The sequence below is a fragment of the Triturus cristatus genome, chromosome 5_2, assembly GCF_964204655.1.
Source record: "Triturus cristatus chromosome 5_2, aTriCri1.1, whole genome shotgun sequence".
NCBI lineage: Eukaryota > Metazoa > Chordata > Amphibia > Caudata > Salamandridae > Triturus > Triturus cristatus.
In genome coordinates, this window is record NC_140588.1 from 649780788 (window position 1) to 649798051 (window position 17264).

The 17264-nt window shown below is 47.0% G+C and overlaps 1 protein-coding gene across 1 annotated transcript in view; it reads left to right on the forward strand.

The window, feature by feature from the left end:
- Window positions 1–17264, forward strand: part of LOC146829115 (protocadherin-11 X-linked-like) — an 829463-nt gene that overhangs the window by 760195 nt on the left and 52004 nt on the right. The gene's annotated exons all lie outside the window — the stretch shown is intronic.

A 17264-nucleotide genomic window follows, 5' to 3' on the forward strand; every position in this document is an offset into this window, starting at 1 on the left:
TGAGGGTGTCCTTGGAGCTGGTCGTGATGCGGATGGTGTTCTTGTGGACGACGGCGATGCCTCCTCCTGTCTGGTTGACGCGGTCCCTCCGGGTGATCTTGTATCCGTCCAGGATGGCCATGGCGATGTCGGGCGCAGAGGAGGCGTTCATCCAGGTTTCCGTGAGGAAGGCGACGTCTGGAGATGTGGTGTCGAGGAGGTTCCAGAGTTCCACGGCGTGCCTGTGGACGGAGCGGGTGTTGAGCAGGATGCAGTTCAGGTGGTTGCTGCTGGTGCTCGGCTTGGCGGGTGTGGGTGCGGTGCGGGTCCGGATGCAGGAGAACTTGCAGGATTGGCAGGTGAAGTGTCCGTGGGTGCGTCTCGGGGTGGCTCGCTAGCAGCCGGGGGTCCGGTCGGTGTTGAGTGCGTTGAGGGTGGCGGCGTCGTAAGTCCGGCGGGTGGGGTGGCTTCTGCGGGGGCCAGGGGTTCTGGCGCTGGGCGCGGTCCAGGCGTGGACGTGCGCAGACGGGCTTGCCTTTGGCGTGCCTTCGGTGCACAATCGGCGCGCCCGCTGTGCGCATCCGCTGTGCGATCGCTCCGGGGGCGTCATAAGAGGGGAGGAGGGGAGGAGGGGTCAGCTGGGAGGTGGGAGGGAAGAATCCAATGGGTGTGGGGGGGCGGGGCCGCACAGGAGGCAGCGGCGGGAAAAACGGGGCTGAGGAGCCCGGCGGACGAACCACTCACTCGGGGGTACAGGAGAGAGAATGGGGTGGGCAGCCACACGGGCACTCAGGCAGTCCAGGCGGGGGTACAGAAAAAAGAAAATGGGGCAGGCAGGCACACGGGGGCACTCAGTCCAGGCCCAGGCAGTCCAGGCGGCGCTCGAGCAGGGTAGGAGAGCGCGATCTGGAGGGAGGAGCAGGAGGCAAGAAGACTGGCAGGCAGAGCAGCAGCGGTGGGGAAGTGATCTACCCGAGGGTTAGGGTCACTGTCTCTGCCGCGCTGCGGACACCTTAAGAGGGGAGGAGGGGAGGAGGGGTCAGCTGGGAGGTGGGAGGGAAGAATCCAATGGGTGTGGGGGGGCGGGGCCGCACGGGAGGCAGCGGCGGGAAAAACGGGGCTGAGGAGCCCGGCGGACGAACCACTCACTCGGGGGTACAGGAGAGAGAATGGGGCGGGCAGGCACACGGGCACTCAGGCAGTCCAGGCGGGGGTACAGAAAAAAGAAAATGGGGCAGGCAGGCACACGGGGGCACTCAGTCCAGGCGCAGGCAGTCCAGGCGGCGCTCGAGCAGGGTAGGAGAGCGCCGATCTGGAGGGAGGAGCAGGAGGCAAGAAGACTGGCAGGCGGAGCAGCAACGGTGGGGAAGTGACCTACCCGATTGATTCATTGATTGATTTATTCATAGATAATGTTATACTGTCTCATTGCATTTTGACATTCAATTTCTCTCTCTCACTCTCTCTTTGAATTGTTTTTATTCTTGATTAATGATGGTCTTTGACACTTTTTACTTGTTTCAAAAAGTGCCACTCCTAACTCGATTTCTGCTTCTCAGATTGCAGCCTGTGATTTTAGATAACAAATTCAGTGTCAGTTGCTGCGTAGTGAATAAACCACCCTCTAAAAATGTCCAAAGGTAATGGTTTGACAAGTAAGGCGGGAATCTGTAAAAGAGTGGAGTTATACTGATTCACACCACATTCTGCTATGGAGAGGACACGTTTTGAGATATTTTGGGGTAGATGCCCATCTAAATTAAAAGCTCCTGGGTGGATCAATGACTTCAAAGGAAAATCACTAAGGGCCTCATTACAAGTATTGCCGTCCACGGACCTCGAGACTTGTTGGAGCACGGCCGTGGCATTCTTCTAGCAGCCCTATTATGACCAGGGCCGTCGGGCTGCCCTGGGACAACTGCAACCAGAGGTGCGGCGATCTTGAGGCCACGATATGCTTGGCGGGGCTGCTGCAGCCCCGCTGAGTATGTTACTATTTTCATCACCGCCACATTTTTAATGGCAGTGCGACCGCCATGAAAATTGTGGTGGTGAGGAAATAAAGGAGTGCCTACAGGGCACCCTTGTACCTCTGCACCATGGGACGCATGCAGTGTGCCTCCACCCCAGTACTTACACGGCATGGACCGCAGCAGTCCATGCCATACAGGTAGTGTTTTTGAGGTTCCCATTGCAGTGCCTATTTCATAGCCACCACAATGTGAATGCCCAAAAAAACTTGCCAGACAAAAGAAAATTCCTAATCTGGTGGGCAGTTGAACTGCAGGTTTGGCAGTGCTGGAGCAGGGCGGTCCCACTCCCATACCGCCAAATTCGTAATGAGGCCCTTATTGTAGATAAGGGTGAAGAGCGGAAATTGAGAAAAGAAACAAAAATGCAAGTACATAAGCACAACTATTATAGAAGGAAGTCAGTAATTGTACCAAAACTGACTGTTGGTGATTTGGTCATGATAAGGAAACCAAAGGGTAAAGAAGGGTGTCAGAAACTCTCTTAACCCGTGAAGGTCATACAAAACTTCACTAATCCAATAAAGACAGACGGCCATAAAATATGGAATTTGAATAGAGTTTTGATGTATGATGGAAACATACCTCGGGAAGGGGTGTCAGGTGGTAAGGAATCTTTGAACAAGAATTGATTCAAGGGTAAGATCTCATAGAGATAGTAAAGCTCCCAGGTATCTAAATGATTTTATACCATTAATCATACTCAATAACGTTTTCTTGGTACTGATGTCATATTGAAGAACTAAATTAGTTTGTCCTTATATGTATAAATATCTCATGGTTTATACCTTCTTCAAATTGCTTTCTCACTTAGGTATTCATCATACTTGTTATTCATTTTCTTTTTCTAATTTCGGTTTATTGAAAAGAAGAGGTGCGTAATAGATACATGACAGGTATATATGTGATAGATAAGATGTGTGGCTGGCAGCAAAGCTGTGCGTGTGACAGCACAGCTGTTACCTAATTCTGACGGAACTTTGGTGAAAGATGAGGTAATGGAATGTGGGGAGAATGGGAGGCGGTTGATGATGACAGAACTTGATGGCAGCTGATGAGGCTCGATGAGACCTTTTCATCTACCTCCTGAGTCTTGCTGGCTATTACCTGGCACTTGTCAGACCATTTATGGCTGGAAAACCATGTTTACAACTGGAAATGATTCCATTTAATAACCATATCAAGTATCCACATACAAACATTCTTTACTAAAATGTGAATACTTTCACTGCAGTGTAATGCACTCCATGATTTCCCCTACAATTACACACTAGTACATTGCTAGCAAGAGGAGCGGCATAGGTTAATAAAGGAAGATAGACCAGTAGCAATTCTCAATCTAGGTTTGAAATCAGAACAATACTCCGATAAACAGGTCTAAGTGAAGGGGATTCCCTTATGGGAATAATGTTTTCCTTGTGGACGATCAAAATGAAATAGAAAACAAGTGTATTTGCAGAGTAGAGCATCTTTACCCAAAGAGGAGTTATATTGTTCCTAAATCTCTTACACCTACTACTGAGTATAAAAGGAGACTTGTGATTAGTCAGGCCCAATGTAAATATTTCAGAGGGCAAGTGAATTGTTGAGCTGGTGACATAAGACCTATTTCAAAGACTCTTAAAATACATTCTTGCAATTAACTAGCGCAGTTCTAAATGTTTTTGTCTTATTAAAATTCTTTGAAAGCCTGATTCTCTGGAAACCAAGATAAACTCACAGCATGTGCATGCTTGTTCCTTAACTGGGAGAAGCTACTGATTTTGGATTACATGAGTACATGATAGCCACTAATTTAGATTACATAATGCTATAGCATAAAGATATATAACAATAATTAATATGGGTATCATGGGGAATGAGAATAGCAACTAGAAAATTTGATAGGGAAAAATTAATTGTTTTTATGGACCTTTAGAACGCTGCATAACTTATGTTTTTCACGGGAAGCTAGGTGTGAAGGATAGATTTAATAGCGTTCTTGAAGCCTACGAAGAGTTACACGTTCATAGTTTTTTCATGCACATTGTTCTCATTTAACATAAAAAAATACATTTGTCATGTTTAATTAGCCAATTTAAATGCCCTGATAACTTTTGTAGTGAATATAATGTTAAACCACCTTCAAAGTATATTACAAATGAAAATAGAAAAGAAGTTGAAAAAGCTTATCACTTACTACCAACGGACAATGCTTACGGTGAATATACAATAAACAGGATGGTAAAAATAGCACCCAACGGGTTAAATCTGTAACATTTGCAGTGGTCTAAATTCCACATGTAAAATTCCAACCCATTATGTTTAAAATACGTTGTAGGCCAGCCCATAACCCACACACAAATGGGTCCCCAATAGCTCTCAACCATGTCAAGAGACCATGGGCCATATGTAGGTAGCAACACATTTACCGATTCATAAATACCGAATTTTACCGATTCGGTATTTATGAATCGGTAAATGTGATGTAGGCAATGATTCGGAAAATTTTACCGATTTGGAAAAATTCGGTAAATATGAATCGGTATTTACCGATTCGGTAATGGGGCATACCTTCCCATTGATTCCTATGGGCCTGGAGGCCCATAGGAATCAATGGGAAGCCAGTCACCATTACCGATTCGGTAAATACCGATTCGGTAATGGGGGGAGCATATACAAGGGTGGCAGGGTGTCACATTGACACCCTGTTGCACCCCTGATTCTTGCATGTGTGCACATGTGGCGCACATACATGCCCTAAGGGCATGTATGTCTGCCACATGGCACTCTTACATCTGCAAAATATTGCGTTTTGCAAGGTATTCGTTATTTATCACCAACCTGTATTTGGTGGTAAATAATGCATTCTTAAATCTATTTTGCACTCTTGAGAGTGCTCCCTACATTCAGGATTCGGTATTTACCGATTCGGTATTTTACCGATTCGGTAATTTACCGAATCCTGTATTATGCCTCCTACATCCTAAATAGCTAAATACCGGTCGGTAACGGGATATTGACCGAATTTCGGCCGTTACCGACCGGTATTTAGCTACCTACATGAGGCCCTAAGACGCTTATTTAGAAAGATTTTGACTCAGGGCTGTTTCACTTTTTCGCCAGGGCAACAACGCAAAATAACTTTGGTATGTACAAAGCCATGCAAAGTCAACTGGTGTGGCTGTGTAAGAAAAAGTAAAGCAAAGCAGTGCTTTCTGAGCTTATATACAGGAAAAAGCCTCCAAGGATGGATTTTGTGCAGGAATGTATCCCTTCCTGCACACAAATTTGACCTAACACAACTACCCGTAGACTATATATTTGGTATAAATTTATTTGCATAGTTACTTAAAACCGTTGAAAAGCGCCAACATGTTCAAAAAAACAAATATATACATTTACAACACATTCCTTCAAAATTATTGTGTTTAAAAACTTGCTAACTTTTTCTATATTTAAGCAGCTTTACCAACGAAGTGTCTAATTTTGTCCAAATGCTGCGGGGATCGTTCCAGTGCGTCAAATAACTTTCCGCCAAACCATTAGCAAGCCCTTCTGACCTTGGCAATCAGCCCATATTAAAATACTAACGGCTCCATATGGCATACCCTCAGGTGCTGTGCTGTCCTACCACCGCGTGCTTCAGATATAAGGTTCTTGTTATCTGAGGAGAGTTTCTTCAATGCCCCTCAGAACATTTGCCCATGAGTTTACTGCCTAGATTTCTTATGTCAGCATTTCAGGCATTTTGCTGTTGCACAGTCTCATATACTTCACTAGGCTGCAGTTCAGTTGTGGATCATTGGGTGCAAAGCATGCCAGCAAAGCTTGCCTCCTAGTACGGATCCCCTGCTGGTTGAAGTGTTGCTTCAACAGTTGTTTCCGTTCCTTAAGAAGTTTTTTGCAGGAGCACAGTAAATGCAGCAGATCTTCAGATGCTGATCCACATAAGCGACATGCAGAGCCCGTGTTCTCTCTTAACCAGGGTGGAAGGTGTTGTATACAGGGTTCCAGCCCCAGTCTGTACTTCATGAAAGCAATTTTTATTTTTTTGTCATAGCCCAGATTGAAATTGGTTTGAGCGGCCGACTCTGTAAATGTCTTCAATGCCGTCCAGCCATCGGCCCTTATTGTCAATGAGGCCTTATCCTCCAGCAAAGAAAGATGCTTCACTGTCTTCCACACTAGTTTTTTAAAAATAGTAGTAGATGTTGGTGTTTCCCAAAGCTGACATAGACCCATCCTATTTAAACTGCTGTAAAGGTATTCTGCAGCAGGTGATTTGGTGTGCTGTTGTATCACCTTCCATAGCTGTTCATTTAGTGTGCTATGAGAAGCTTTTCGCTCTTTATCCCACGCAAAATTGAAGGCCCCTTGTCTTGGAACTGTTTGTTTTTGAACATCAAATTCAAGCCTAATTTGCACAGGCGAGGTATGTTTGGGCATCCCGAAGATGACCCTGTATGCTGTTGTTACTGTGGCGTCAAGTATTTTAGCATCTCTGCCTTTCTGAGCCTCGCTGCCATAGGTGATTGTTGGCAGCAGTTTTGCCCAAACTACCTCAATCAAAGGCAAGATCGATGGTCCCATTCATTTTTAATTTAGTGATTTCAGAGTGGTAGCCAATACTAGGCATTTATGCCTGATGCTGTTCTTCTGTGCCTGGTTTGGTGTACGGAACAATGATTATCCCCCAAGACTTTAAAATATCACTTTCCAGGAGTATTTTATGTGCAGTTGTTGAGGAGATCCATGTTGCTCTTGTTTTTATTCCTGCCGAGTGATCCATGCATTTGATAAACTGTATTGACTCCAGATCCATCGTCCTTATCTCCGACAATGATGGTATGTGGGATAGGAGCTACAGAATATTGCCTCGGATCAAGACGCCATGCCTTCCTTTAGAGATGTATTCTGGAGTAAACCAAATGGCATTTGTTTCTTTCCCTCCCACCCCTTTAGAGACATTGTTTTGGCCTCATATGGAAGGCGGTCTGGCCTCAATTTGGGAGCATCCCTTTCCCGCTTGATCCCCGTCCATAGGACCTGCTTGCACGTATTGGACTCTTTCTGTCCAATATTCTGTACTTCCTTGCAGTTTTATGCCCGGACGGGTTTGGTTGAGCTCTCGGAGTGACTCGGTGTTGATGACAGGTATTTAAAAGTTGGTTATGCTATTATTCAAAAGCTGCCTTTTCAGTACCTTCTCTTCTTCCTTATTGACGATGAGTCTGCTTTTGGGGTCGATCAAATTCCCCAAAGTTATATTCCTCCCTTCAGGGATGGGATCAAGTGTGTTTCTTTCCGGAGGGCATAAAATCCTGCTTTGTCTCATTTGTTTGAGTGCTCGTTGTTGTTTTTACTTTGATTCTATTTCTGAGTTCATTTACGGCAGAATTTCCAGCAGATCTTCTGTTTTCAGTGAGACTGGGGTGAGACGGCTCCCTCTGCCTCCCAATCAGGCTCGGACACAGTGCTTTCTTGCTTTCCACTTGGAGGATTTTGGATCGTGCTAGGCATGTTGGTAAGGCACTTTGTTAGTTGTTTCTGGTGTTGGCTTATTTTGGTCCAATATCCCTTTTTGCACTGACGTTACCCCAAAAAGTCGTTGAAATCCATCCATATTGAGGCTTTGTTTCTGATTCCTATCCTTCTATTTTTGTGCCCGTCTTTGTTTTGCGTTCAATTTCATTTCCCCTTTATCTGCCTCAGCAAGCTCCAACATAGGACTTTGACTAAGTATCGAGGTTGATGTTTGCTTGCTGTTCTAATTTTTAGCACTAGTTTGTGGATTCTGGTTCATTGTCGCTGAGTGGTCCATTTGTGCGGACGCACCCCGATGGATCACTGTGTCATTCCAAGGCCACGTCGGGGTGTACTCTCCTCTAGGCTGTGTTTGGACTTGATTCGATACTTTCTTCAGTTGTGAGCACAAATCAGTCAGCATTGATGGGAGGGTTGCTAATTTATCCACAATTTGGCTGCATCCACAGGAATGATGCTCGGCTAGCGTGTGCTCCTGGATGCTTTGCAGTGTAGTGTTTAGCGTGCCCAATTTGCCATCGATTGCTACCACAAAAAGTGCCAGGGTGTTCAGTAGGGTTAATTGCATGTCCATTTTATTGCTCTGATATTGCAAGGCCTCTACTAAAAGCTGCACGGTTTTAAGCAAGCTTGCCCAGGTGTCTCCGTGGTCTGATTTTTGCTCCTCATCTTTAAAATTGCCAAGGTCACCACTATAAGTTGTTTTTTCTGTGTCACTTTGATGAGCTCTAGGTTTACCAATTGTGCATTTAGATGTTCATTTAAGTGGTGCATATAACCCCTCTGCTGGCTGAAGATCCTTGTTTTCCTTACTTCCCTCTATTTTTAAATTTTCTGGGGATTCTCACCTGCACGACTCCTCCCGATAGGTTGCCAGGAGTGCCTCCCATTCATCCTTTTTGAGATATGAATGCTGCTCTGACTCTTCCAGTTCTTCTGTCATGCTAGTTTGGGTCATTACGCTATTAATTTGAGGTAGATCAGTCCGAACTTCATATTCTGAGCTCAGGTTTTCCTTTGGGTTCTCCGCTGCTCCCCCTGTGGTCTTCCGTTCCTCCGAGCCGGCCGTCATTAGGTCCAATTTAGTTCTCACCAGTGAGTTTCCTATTGGTTTTTCAAGCTCGTGAATGTCTAATGGGTCTGTTGAGACACAATTTCCACCATCGTGTTTGTATTGGTCGGTAAGCTTAGGCGTTGTGACCTTAGTGGCCATTGGAGCAGTCTCAGGCTTATGCTTATCACTTGATGTTTCTGTGAAGATTTCCCATATGTCTCGGGCTTTTTTTCCCTGTCTTGAGATTGCTCTTGAATTGCCCCTTTGAGTCGTTCCTTGAGCTTTTTCTCCAAGGTCTCCGGGGTCTTTAAGATTCCATTTGCAGGGGTGTCTTGGCCGTGTGGGGCTGGTTTGAGGCTGACAGATCAAGACCATTCCCCCCTGCCTCCTTTACCTTTAGTCACTTCAGTCCTCTCCCCCTTGCCGTTGTCCACTTGACATATAGGCGGGAGTGGAGTTTGAAGCCCGGCAGCTATGGTAGAGCATGAGAGCAGGGTGTCGCCTGCGTTTTTAAAAAAACTAAATTTTGTGTCACTTTTGGGCTGAAAAAGGCGATGCTTTCCCGTTAAGCTTCCCTGCGTTGTATTACTTGGCACAGGTGTTATTACAAATATAGTGCCTTCTTCCTGTAATGCAGGTCTGGTTTTTGCCTGAGGTTCGCCCTCAAGCTCGGCAGGTGTTTTCAACTTTCTTTTTCGCTTGCTTGTGCTGCTTACGCTACTTGTTCTTCTGGCAGTTTTAACCACCCCGCGTACCAGCCCTGACCTCATAGTTTGTAGTCAATAGAGATCCTTTTGGGGCGTTTGATTGGATTTCTGCGGGTCCGTGATGGCTTACTCGGTAGGGCTGTCAAATAGTGGCGGTGGTGTTGTATGGGATGAGGGCCCTCCCGCCTTATGCTACCTTATACGTCCACTACTGCCTGGTTTTTAAGAAGTAACGCTGGCATTGTTGGCTGCAGTAACACACCTGATTTCCCAGTCGAGCCGGTTGAATGCTCCAATAGTCCGATAGACCAGCTCGATTCAGCTGACTTGATTGGGTGGTTGATTGGGTGGCTTAGTTGGCTGCTCACCTCTCCTGCACCTCCTCTTCACTTCTGGGTCCGCAAAATGTGAGCCAAAACTGCACAAAAACAAGCTTGAGGATGGACGTATACATTTGTAGTTAACACCTCACATATTTTCCAGGTGCTAATTTCCAGATATAGGCGATGGGTCAATGTGGAGAAGGGGCAAGCGGGGCACACAAGGCGGGGTCGCAGGCTGTACCTGGTCTAACCAGGCCGCCTCCGCGATGCCGCCAAGGGCTCTCACTGCGGCTCCTGGCTAAAGGTTTGGTGCGGCGGTCAAGCTGGTAGGCGGTAGGTGAGGTAGGTGGTAGGCAGCAGGTGCAGAGTAAAGAGATGGATAAAACTGCCGCCGGATCCCGCCGGGTCCCACTGAGTGCTACCGCACTATCAAGCAATAACGAGGCGGGGCTGTGGCGGGGCTGTGGGGCTGCGGGCGGGCTCAAGCTCCCACCGCTCTCACCACTTTCACCGCTCTCCTCCGCCTCTTCCTTTACCACTGCTCACCGCTGCTGTCACCGCCACCGGGTGCCATGTGCCGCTGCGCAGCTCAGACTCAAGCTCCTCGGGCTCCTCAACTCGCCTCTCACCGCTCGCCTCCACCTCCGCCGCTCGCATCACCGCCACTCTCTTTGCTGCTCAACAGCACCACCGGAACTCACAGGGCTTTGAAAAAACAATTGGATCTGGAGTCTAGACTATGGGTGCAATGAGGGCCTGTGCTAGTGCACGGCAGGAGAAAGGACACCTAGGCAATGAGAGAGCAGAACTGCGACACTGGTTTGAAAATATGTTGCAGGTCTGCTCACTGTCATGCAATACAGAGCAGCAACTTTACTTGCTGTGCTGCATTGCACAGATTTTTTGTCACTATACCCCCCAAATATGTATCTGATACTGTGGTGTAGAAAACTGGGTTACTTCATATAACATAAACACAGAACACAGTTTGTTGATTTTGGTAGATCTTTGCTGCAGGAGAATAACGCACATGTTGAAAGAGTAACTTTGGAAAAGAGAAAGAGCAGAAGGTCTTTGAAGTATAAAATGCACATTTTTCTGTTTTTTTAAGCAGTGCTTAATTTGTTGCCAATGTGCACTTGTGGTTTCCCAAGGTGAAGCAGGCTCAGTTATCTATCTTCAGTGCTATTCTGCAAGAACAACACTTTCCTGAAAGTGGTCCAGTTATGAACAATAGCCCAAAATGTTACATCTATTTCTTTATATCAATTACAGAGCGCGAACTGTCACCAAAACTGGTATACTGGCGCTCAAAACTACACTGTGTTCAACAAGCATGTTGTGTAATTTCCGATTAGTTTGAAATAAATGTATTATTGCATTTCACTCTGAAAGCAGTCTTCATAAGAAAGAGCAAGACAGAATGTTAATGAACCTCGGCCTAAGCTTATCTTTTGCCCCAAATCAATAACATTTCGAAATAGGAGTTGTCTAGCAGTTTCTTTCTTGCAGTCCCTTTAGCAAATGGAAGAGGACTTGAAAAGCGCACCCCTCCTATTTGAAATGAATGTACCTATGGTTTATAATCAAAATTGTCATAATAAACTATTAATGAGTTAACAACTTCTGAGTAGGGAATCTTTTTCGCAGCCTCATTGGGGAGTAGGCAGTGATCAAGGGTACCACTGCGTGCTCCCTATGAAGCTTCCTAAAACGAAAACCTTTTTTATATTAAACCAAAAGCAGCACTGGCTTCTTCAAGAAACACAGGATGCTTTTTTATGTTTTGGAATAGGGATGGTGGTCTGCTGAATCTTAAAGATTATTAATCAGGCAGTTCATTCTGCAACACCCTGTGATTCAGTATTTTGGGACCCGACCTATTAGTACATATGTCTATCAACAAAATACTAAGGGGTAGATTTACAAGAAAATGATGCATCTGTAGAGATGTGTCACTTTTCCTGCGCCACCCTAAGAAACCCTTGAGCCACCATGGATGCACCATATTTACAATACGGCGCACCATTGTGCAGGTATTGACAGATGCGTCAGAAATTCTGACGCATCTGTTGGGGCAAAAGTCACGCATTACTGGAGTTGTGTCGCGAGCACAACGCAACTCCAGCAATGCATTTTGAGGCCTATTCCCACTATACTGCTTCACTCCTTATACCTGCTTCAAGCAGACATAAGGTTTTGATGCAGAGGTGCCCTAGAAGTGACTCAGTTAAAACTTGTAGATTTCACTGCATCACTTTTACTAGGCTTTCCTGCATGGGAACCCCCACCCAGCATACATTATACCTGACGCATGTATAAGGTGATTCAGGGCTTTACAATGTGACGCATCTCCCTAGATGCGTCACGTTGTAAATTGGCTGCATTTTTAACGCCGACGCTGTGTCACAAAAGTGATGCAACGGCGGCGCTAAAGTGTCGCAAGGGACTTGTAAATCTGCACCTAATTATTCCATTCGTAAAATGTCCGAGTGGAGTTTGGGAATAATAGTATGTCAGGTCAGGTGTTCCATACACTGATCTGCATTGATAAAACAATCTTGCAAATTCAAAGCTGGTGCCTGGCAAAGTTGCTGTACAGGAGAGAATGTGTTTATTGCTGTTTGCAAAAGGTGGAATGACATTTATCTCTCTTTTAAAATGTTAAAACTTTCCTCACTTTCAATGGGCTGTCCACTCACTCCAAAAGAATCTAAGGAACCCAGTCGCCCTAATGAGAATCACCAAATATTTTTGTTTAATTGCACCACAGTTTTTCAGTGCTTTATTTGTAAAACATTATGTGGCAGGGCCCTTCTTGGAAGGTCACTGCAGCCTTCAACACACATACCCTGCCAGCGCTGCTAATGATGGTACCAACATAACACCTAACAATGGCACTTTTACAAGTGTGACAATTCAGACTATTTCACGCCACACAAAACCTATAATAATGGCATGAGAGGCTGGTATTATTCATTTTCAATATATATTGTCCTAATAAATATGGTTGCTGTGTCCATCTCAAAATTGGAAAGGCAGCACCACCACGTGGTAGACTGTCACTAGAGTCGGTGCTGACAATTAAGTGCTGGTGCAGAGCACCAGAAACCACAGGCACAAATTAGGCACTGGTTTTGATCGTTAAATTAAGTCATGCCTTCAATTGTCTCAGCACTCATGTTATGAATTTAGTTGAGCCAGCCTGTCTATTATTTACACATCACACAGGTACTTAAATGGATTTACATCATGGTTGCAATCATGTATAGGAAGAAGATGGGCAATGTGCCCAAACTGCATTGTAGTACTACAAAACTCACTATAAAATGTTATTCACAAACCTACATACGCTTTTTTGCCTCCTATCCTTTTCTGAGCATAGATCTGCACCTGAGTCCTGAGTTTCTGCACACGTAAGTATATGTTTTAGTAGTAAATGTAGAAAGGTCAGAGAAAAGAGGCTGTAAAATGGAGAATACTTACTACTAAAGGGAACGGAATTTGGAGAATGAAGTAGGAGTTAGAGCATGATCAGGGGGGTTATTGAGGAATGTGTACCCAAGAGTAAGTCCATTACTACTCACAAACTGCACTTCTAATGTCACTACAGCCAAAAAGGGACCCAAAATGGTAGCTAATGACTCCAGCTCAGAGCTGATATAAATCCAGCCTTACACATGGTGAGCCACTGATATGGCAACACTCATAACAATCAGTAGTGTTAGGACTTAAAATAAGTTTAATTATCTTAAATATTTAATAATATACATAAGTATATTTTAATGTTGAAAAATATATAAAATTAGTCCATATTTTATATTTAATTGTAAAATGTTTGAATACCCCTATAATGTAAAAGTGAATGTGACAATGTATTTTATTAAATATAATTTATTACTGGTAATTAAATCTATCCAATACTTTGAATAGTTAGAAGTGGATAATATCTTTCTGTTAACTTTAGTTGGATTTATTTTTACTTTAAATATGACAAAAATAATTATGATTTAATTTAATATGTTTTCATTAAATTAAGATTTATTTGTAACAACTACTGAATGTGCAGTAGCTTTTCTTATTTATTTTTACATTTAAAATAAATATCAAAAATTAATGTACTTTATATTTAAAATAAAATTATATTTAATATATTTTTACAAATTTATTAAACCTAACTTTTATTACTTTTCCCTCTACTTTACCATAGGGAGATGCTGCAGTTCGAACATAGGGGCCCATTAGGATCTCAAGCAGATCACCACGGCCGAGCTGGCGGTGGCGATCCGCCCGCCAAATGTTCCAGTTTCACCCCCGCCATATTAGTATGGCGAGGGGTACCGCGGCCTGACGGAAAGACCGTCCGCCATTTTTCCATTGGTCAGACTGCCGGCTGGGCAGAAAAGGCACACAATATGGTGGTGGTGCCTTGCAGGCACCGCCATCCATATTATGATGGAATGGCAAGTGGAGAATGACTTTGGGGGCCCGTTGCAGGCCCCGGGGCGGTGGGGGGTGGATGGCTGCACTTGGGGCGTACCCTTGGTACCCCCCCTTCATTGGCATGCACAAGGTGGCAGGCACCGTGCGGTGCCTGTCACGTTGTGCATGCCAATGTACAACATGCATATTTTACATTGCAGCGGGTGCTGTTTACAGCACCTCCCGCCACAATGTAAAAGGTGCAGGATGCGACCACCAAGGTGGCGGTCGCATCCTAATTGGCATAGCAGGACCGCTGCACCTCTGGCAGTCGGTCTCGTTTACCGTTACGGTGTCCGCCCGCCATTGTAATAGGCCCCACAGTTCTCTGTAGGGTAAAATAAAATATAGGGAGTGCTCCTTCCTGGTACATTAAATATCCACATGGTAATGGACAGGGAACATTAAAAAAGGGTATTAAACATAGAAACCATTTTGTAAAATATTTGTATGTTAAATATTAACGTAAAGTATAATTATATCAATCAATCAATCACTGCATTTGTAAAGCGCGCTACATACCCAAGAGGGTCTCAAGGCGCTGGGGAGGGGGGGTGCTACTGGTCGAAGAGCCAGGTCTTGAGGAGTCTTCTGAAGGCCAGCAGGTCCTGGGTCTGTCGTAGGATGGTGGGGAGAGTGTTCCAGGTCTTGGCGGCGAGGTAGGAGAAGGATCTGCCGCCGGCGGTGGTTTTTCGGATGCGAGGGACTGTGGCGAGGGCGAGGTTGGCTGAGCGGAGGCTTCGGGTGGGGGTGTGGAAGCTGAGTCGGTTGTTGAGGTAGGTGGATCTGGTGTTGTGCAGTGCTTTGTGTGCGTGGAACAGGATCTTGAAGGTGATCCTTTTGTTGACGGGGAGCCAGTGCAGGCCTCTCAGGTGGAGTGTGATGTGGCTGCGGCGGGGGACGTCGAGGATGAGTCGGGCCGAGGCGTTCTGGATGCGTTGGAGTCGTCTCAGGAGCTTGTTTGTAGTTCCTGAGTAGAGGGCGTTCCCGTAGTCGAGTCTGTTGGTGATGAGGGCCTGGGTAACGGTTTTTCTCATGTCGAGGGGGATCCATTTGAAGATCCTGCAGAGCATACGGAGGGTGTTGAAGCAGGACGCAGGGACGGCGTTGACTTGCCTGGTCATGGAGAGAGTGGAGTCGAGGATGACCCCCAGGTTGCGTGCGTGTAGTTCGTGGGTTCCGGGGCAGTGCCTAGTGACGTGGGCCACCAAGAGTCGTCCCAGGCTGATGGGGTGGGTCCGAGAATGAGGACCTCTGTCTTGTCTGAGTTCAGCTTCAGTCTGCTGTCCTTCATCGAGTCGGCTACGGCTTTCATTCCTCTGTGGAGGTTAGCTTTGGCGGTGGGTGTCGTCGGCGTAGGAGATGATGTTGAGGTTGTGTTGTCGTGGGACGTGGGCGAGGGGGGCCATGTAGATATTGAACAGCGTCGGGCTGAGGGAGGAGCCCTGTGGGACGCCGCAGATGATCTCAGTGGTTTTGGAGCGGAAGGGTGGGAGGCGGATGCTCTGGGTTCTGCCGGAGAGGAAGGATGTGGTCCAGGCCAGGGCCTTCTCTTGGATGCCGGCGTCATGGAGGCGTGGTGATAGGGTGCGGTGGCAGACCGTGTCAAAGGCTGCTGATAGGTCCAGGAGGATGAGGGCGGCTGTTTCTCCTTTGTCCATCAGGGTCCAGATGTCGTCAGTGGCGGCGATGAGGGCGGTCTCGGTGCTGTGGTTGCTGCGAAAACCGGATTTGGAAGGGTCCAGGATGTTGTTAACTTCGAGGTAGCGGGTCAGCTGTTTGTTGACAATCTTCTCGGTCACTTTTGCCGGGAAAGGGAGCAGGGAGATGGGCCGGAAGTTCTTGAGGTCCTTGGGGTCCGCCTTGGGCTTCTTCAGAAGGGTGTTCATCTCGGCGTGCTTCCAGCTTTCTGGGAAGGTTGCTGTCTCGAAGGAACAGTTGATTGTTTTCCGGAGGTGGGGCGCGATGGTTGCGCTGGCTTTGTTGAAGACGTGGTGAGGGCAGGGGTCCGATGGGGATCCGGAGTGGAAGGAGTTCATGGTTTTGATGGTGTCTTCGTCACTGACGCTGGACCAGACAGTCAGGCGACTGGTCCGAGTGGTAGTCACAGGGGTGGTGGACTCGGTGGTGGGTGCGGGGGGGTCGGAGTTGAAGCTGTCGTGGATGTCGGTGATCTTGCGGTGGAAGAAGGTGGCCAGGGAGTCGCACAGGTCTTGAGATGGCGGGATGTCGATGGTGTTGGAGCTGGGGTTGGAGAGTTCTTTCACGATGCTGAAGAGCTCTTTGGTGTTGTGTGCGTTGTTGTCTAGGCGGTCCTTGAAGGCGGTCTTCTTGGCGGTCCTGATGAATTGGTGGTGTCTGCGGGTGGCGCTCTTGAGGGCTGTGTGGTTGTCTGGTGTTCGGTCGTGGAGCCATTTCTTCTCCAGCTTCCGACAGGTGTGCTTGGAGATACGGAGGTCCTCGGTGAACCAGGCGGCTTTCTTGTTGGTGTGGTTGGTTGTAGAGGTCTTGAGAGGGGCGAGGGTGTTGGCGCAATCGTTGATCCACTGTGTGAGTTTGGTCGCGGCGGTGTCTGGATCGGTGGGGTCGGTGGGTGGTCCAAGGGCGAGGGCAGTAGTCAGTTGGTCCTCGGTGACCCTGCCCCAGCAGTGGCGTGGTAGCTGTTGGGTGCGGTGGTGTGTGGTGGGTTTTCTGAAGGTGAAGTGGACGCATCTGTGGTCGGTCCAGTGTGGTTCGGTTTTGTGGTTGAAGGAGACATGGGGGCTTGCGGAGAAGATGGGGTCGAGCGTGTGTCCAGCGGCGTGAGTAGGTGTTGTTACAAGCTGTTTGAGTCCGAGGTTGGCGAGGTTGTCGATCAGGGCGGTGGAGTTGGCGTCGTTGTTGTTCTCGAGGTGGAAGTTCAGGTCCCCGAGGAGGATGTAGTCCGTGGAAGCGAGGGCGTGGGTGCTGATGAGGTCAGCGATGGTGTCACTGAACTGTGGGCGGGGTCCGGGAGGTCTGTAGATGAGAGTTCCTCTGAGGGTGGTGTTGGGGTCGGTGTGGATCTGGAAGTGCATGTGCTCGGCGGTGGAGAGGGTGTCATCGGTGTTCGTTGAGATTTTGATGGAGTCTTTGTGGATGATGGCGATTCCTCCTCCCACTCCGTTGGTGCGGTCTCTGCGGG